The 5,924-nt window shown below is 41.1% G+C and overlaps 1 pseudogene; it reads left to right on the top strand.

The window, feature by feature from the left end:
- Positions 1-571: 571 nt before the first annotated feature.
- LOC102240490 lies at positions 572-5,146 on the top strand (annotated as a pseudogene).
- The last annotated feature ends 778 nt before the right edge of the window (positions 5,147-5,924 follow it).

The following is a 5,924-nucleotide window of genomic DNA, read 5'->3' on the forward strand; positions in this document are numbered from 1 at the left end:
CCTCTCCCTTCCACTCTGTAAAAAATCAATAAAATATATATTTAAAATAAAATAAAATAAAATAGATGTCTCATTGTACTTTATCTCTTTATAGATCAAGTGTTGATAGAAGGCAACCAGTGCATTGCTTTCATGGTTTCCAACCCTTACCCCCTTTATTTTTCTACCTAGCACTTATTATCACTGACATTTTACAAATTTATTTGTTTATTGCCTGTCTCTCCCAGTGGACAGTAAGTTCTACAAGGACAGGGACTTTGTTTTTTTCACTTCTATAGTCCCTGCTCCTAAAATGGTGTTTAAACCATAGTAAATGCTCAATAAATATTGTTGAATAAATTCGTGATAAATTGTGGTAAATCTAGAGCAACAATACCAAGATCCTGAAAAGCAACCCATCACATAAGCAACCCTTGAAGGAACCAGAGATGTTTAACCTTGAGAAGAGAAGATTTAGGGAAATAGGATCATTGTCTAAAAGTATGCCGGGCTGTCACATGTGGTTTTGGAGGTCAGAACTTAGGCCTGACCTGCTTGAATACTTCCAGTGATGGGGAGTTCACTATGGTGTGAAGCAGCCAGTTCCACTATTGGATTGCTCTGTTAGAAAGTTGTACTGCCCAGCCGCTCCACCTCCCTTTACACATGGTGTCTGCCCTGCCGCCCTGCTCGCCCCGGACCCCCGATCGTGCACCATGGCACCCGGCCAGCTCGCCTTATTTAGTGTCTCTGACAAAACCGGCCTCGTGGAATTTGCCAGGAACCTAACTTCTGTGGGTTTGAGTCTGGTCGCTTCTGGAGGGACCGCGAAGGCTCTCAGGGATGCGGGTCTGGCCGTCAGAGATGTCTCTGAGCTGACGGGGTTTCCCGAAATGTTAGGGGGCCGTGTGAAAACCTTGCACCCTGCAGTCCATGCCAGAATCTTGGCTCGTAATATCCCAGAAGATAATGCTGACATGGCCAGACTTGATTTCAATCTTATAAGAGTTGTGGTTTGTAATCTGTATCCCTTTGTGAAGACAGTGGCTTCTCCGGATGTAACAGTTGAAAAGGCTGTTGAGCAAATTGATATTGGTGGGGTAACCCTGTTGAGAGCAGCAGCCAAAAACCACGCTCGAGTAACCGTAGTGTGCGAGCCGGAGGACTACGCCGCCGTGTCCACAGAGATGCAGAGCTCCGACAGCAAAGACACCTCCTTGGAGACCAGGCGCCACTTGGCCTTGAAGGTGAGAGTGCACTTTTCAATATGATGAAGCAATTTCAGATGACTTCAGGAGACAGTATAGTAAAGGAATATCTCAGATGCCCTTGCGGTACGGAATGAACCCTCATCAAACTCCAGCCCAGTTAAACACACTGCAGCCCAAGCTTCCCATCACAGTTCGCAATGGAGCCCCTGGATTTATAAACTTGTGTGATGCTTTGAATGCCTGGCAGCTGGTGAAGGAACTCAAAGAAGCCTTAGGCATTCCAGCTGCTGCCTCTTTCAAGCATGTCAGCCCAGCAGGCGCTGCTGTTGGAGTTCCCCTTAGTGAAGATGAGGCCAAAGTGTGCATGGTCTATGACATGTATAAAACCCTCACACCCATAGCCACTGCATATGCACGAGCAAGAGGTCAGAAGAATAACGGGGGTTTTGTGGTGTTTTGGTTTGTTTGTTTGTTTTAACAGAAAAAGCAATATTTTATCCGAAATAGAATAAAATAGTAACTCTTTTTCATTATAAGATTTTAAATTATCTTTGTTTTTTATTTATACTTCTGAATGATTGTATGAGTGCCTCAGAATAAATTTGTTTATAAAAGTGAAAGAAAAAAAAAAGAAAGTTGTACTGCACTAACACTTACTTCTCTATGCCTTCCTCTTATTCCTTAATCTGTTCTCTGGAGTCCCACAGACCAAATCTCATCCCCTCTTCACCTGTAACTGGATGAAATGAGACACTAAGGGGAATTGTTAGGGAAATTTAAAGAAAATTACAGGACTTTGGTTTTGCAGAAAGGAACACACATATTGAAAAATGACAGGCTAAAACATTTTAAAGGTTTTATTGTTTGTTTTGGTGGGAGGGGTTGCAAGCTTGTGAGAGGAAAGAGAAAGAGGAGAGGTGAGTTGATGGCTAGAAAGAGGAATCAGGGAAAAGAAGAGAAACATCTAAAAAAGAATTTGATTATGTTTCTGTTGTATGGGCTATGATGAACCTTTTTATCAGGCTTTCCATTAAGTAATCAGTAAAATATCTCTGTTTTCGGGGATATATAGGAGTTCTGCGTATGGTGAGCATGGAGCAAGACTAAAGCTACTTATGAGAGGCCTGTCACATGCAGGAACACATCCACCAGTGTTTTAGATATACAAAGGGATATTAGGGGAAATAGAGTTTTTGTTTCTGTACACTGGAAATGAGAATAATAGCATCTGCCAGGAAATGAGAATAATTTCTGTCCTTCTTTCCTAATACACTTGGGGGAATAAAAATGTTTGATAAGATAAGAGGAAAAAAAGTTTTTCTATAACTATAAAGTTATATATGAAAGCAAGGGATTATTATTTTCTTGAGAATTCAACCATATTTTTATTTTTTTAAAAAAAATTTAAGTATAGTTGCTATATAATATTATATTGGTTATATTAGTTTCAGGTGTACAATATAGTGATTTGACTTTTTTATGCCTTACACAGGAGTGGGGAATGTCTGGCCCTTGGGCCGTATAAGGTCTGCGAAATCATTTGGTCTGGCTCTGCCAAGCCATTAGGAGTGAGTTAATTAAATGTTTGACTAAATATAGCAGGCTAATTTTTAAGTTGATAAACTAGTATGGCTCACCAATGATGTTATAAATACCCAAATAGTCATTGGCCAAAAAAAGGTTCCTTACCCCTGACTTGCAATGTAGGTATTATTATTAAAGTAAGTTGGATATTGGATAAAATAACTTCCTTTCTCAAAAATCTTCCATTCATTCATTCATTAAGCCATTTGTCACCTATCTTCTAAATCCTGGCACTGTTCTAGATATTAAGGATACAAAAATGAACCAGGGTATAATTTTCTTAGAGGAGAAAATAGTTAACTACTTCCTATGGAATTAACTATAAATTAGTGGCATTCTTTTTAAAAAATATATATTTTTATTGATTTCAGAGAGGAAGGGAGAGAGAGAAATATCAATGATGAGAGAGTATCATCTGCCTCCTGCACGCCCCCTATTGGGGAAGATCGAGCCACACTCAGGCATATGCCTTTGGCCGGAATTGAACCTGGGACCCTTTAGTCCACAGGCTGATGCTCGATCCACTGAGCCAAATCGGCTAGGGCGGCATTCTTTTTTTAAAAATTAAATTTTTTAAATTGAGAGTCAGAGAGAGAGAGAGAGAGAAATTGATTTTTCTTCTTGTACTTATGCACTCATTGGTTGATTCTTGTATGTGCCCTGACCGGAGATTGAACCCACAACCTTGGTATACCGGGACAATGCTCTAACCAACTGAGCTAGCTGACCAGGGCCAGCGAGTATCCAAATGTCCCATTTTATCTCCCACAACATTTCCTTCCATAAACTGTATTCAGAGCAGCCCCATCAGACCATTTACTATTCCCCAAACACAAGGTGCCCTTTCACCCTCGTTGCCTTTGTGCAGTGAGATTAAGTCCAGAATCCACTCATTTTTCATTCATGGAACAAACATGTAATGGCTCTTTCCTTTTGTGAGGTGTTATTCTGAGTGTCAGGAACATGTTGAAAAAATAAGATATAATTTCTTCCCTTGAAGATTTTACCCACGAGGGGAGAAACATCTTTCCCCTCTTCACCTAGTGACATTCTTCTCTTTCTTCAAGGCCCACGTGAAATCTGTGGCCTCTGTGTAGCTTTCCTTGATCCCTTTCTCTCAGCACGTCGCTTGTGATTACTTTGTAGCCTTCCCATTCCTTCTGTGTTAAATGAACTGTTTTGTATGCCTCTTCCTCTAGACCAGCGGTTCTCAACCTGTGGGTCGCGACCCCTTTGGGGGTCGAACGACCCTTTCACAGGGGTCGCCTAAGACCATCGGAAAACACATATATAATTACATATTGTTTTTGTGATTAATCACTATGCTTTAATTATGTTCAATTTGTAACAATGAAATTGGGGGTCACCACAACATGAGGAACTGTATTAAAGGGTCGCGGCATTAGGAAGGTTGAGAACCACTGCTCTAGACTATGAACTCCTGGGCAGGAATCATGTTTTACCCATTTCTGCATTCCTGAGGGCAGTTAGCATAATGCTCTGTGCATCAAATAGGACCCAGCAACAGTTGGCTGAATTGGAAGAAGCATGGGCTACAGTAACCTAAACCTGCAACCACCTGGCAGGAGACATAAACTCAAGACATAAATGTTGAACTGAATGATAAAGTAGGGGAGCACAGGAAGCCAAGCCACCCAGGAGGCTTTTAGAAGGTTCCAGGAGTCACTTGTTTAAATTTAGTCTAGGTTTGTTTATTTCTTCTGTAAACTCCAGCTGGACTTCCAATAGTCTGACTGTTGGGGGACAGGCCTAAGCCAAACATTGTGAGGTGGTTTCAAACAGAAAAGTATGACTTCTGGGACCTTTATAGTTGCCCACATGCCAGCTGTTTAGGCTTCAGAACTCTGAATTCTAGCTGTCAGAGCTATCGTAGAAATTATGAACTTCCTTTCCGACTTATCCAAGGTCACACAGCTGTGAACAAATATTCACACGTGTGAGCATAGTCAGATGAACCTTCTATCTACTCTCTACTGTGTTAGAACCACCCGGAAAGGAGGTTCATACTTTACCCCTAAAGTCAGTTACTCAGCCCGCTGTTTTCCTGCCTCTTTACCTCTCCTGCTTTTGGGTGTGGACATGAGCGTTCCGAGGATCACTGCAAGTCATCGCCTTACCTCTACGTCTCCTGACTCCTTCCCCCTCTCACAGCACGGTGAAGCGCAGGGTCAAAAGCCGGAAGTTCCAAGTTCCGGTTCCCGTTCTTGTACCGGCTAACGGTGGGGCCTGGAACAGGCCGCTTAGTCTTTCCCAGCCTCAGTTTCCCGTTCAGTACTAGAGTGCTCAGGTCTCACATTTTATAACTCTGCCTCCTGTGGACTCAGAGAAATATCAAGCAGATTGTGGATTGAGAAAGCACAAAGAGAGCATTTACCTTCCCTAACTCCAGAGGGTTTTAAAGTTAATTAATTTATTTTATTTATTTATTTATTTATTTAAATTTTATTTTATTGTTTAAAGTATTACAAATAGTAGTACTTATGTCTCCTTTTTTCCCCCACCATTGACCTTCCCTCAGCCCCCTTAACCACCCCCCCAGCACATGCCCTCACTTCTCCAGTGTCTTTTATACATTGGTTATGCTTATAAAAAATAATTGTTAGTATTTGTTCTGGCCATTTATTTAAGCAGCTATTGCTTTCTTTCTTTCTTTTTTTGTATTTGAGATTATTTTATTGTTACCACTTTGTAACATCTTTTTTGAGATATAATTCCCATACCATAAAATTCACCCAAAGTATACAATTTAATATTTTAAACTATATTTAGAAGTGTGCATGCATCACCGCCATCTAAGTTTAGAATATTTTCATCACCCAAAAAAGAAACCCTGTATCTTTTCACAGACACTCTGTCACCACCCCATCCCCCTAGACACCACTAATCTACTTTCTCTATCTATGGATTGCTTATTCTGGACATTTCATATAAATGGAATCATACAAGATGTGATTCATATATATATATAAAATTGATTTTTTACAGAGAGGAAGGGAGAGGGATAGAGAGTTAGAAACATCGATGAGAGATCGATCAGCTGCCTCCTGCACACCCCCTACTGGGGATGTGCCTGCAACCAAGGTACATGCCCTTGACCGGAATTGAACCTGGGACCCTTCACTCCGCAGG

Source organism: Myotis brandtii, unplaced genomic scaffold (genome assembly GCF_000412655.1).
Source record: "Myotis brandtii unplaced genomic scaffold, ASM41265v1 scaffold61, whole genome shotgun sequence".
Classification (NCBI taxonomy): domain Eukaryota; kingdom Metazoa; phylum Chordata; class Mammalia; order Chiroptera; family Vespertilionidae; genus Myotis; species Myotis brandtii.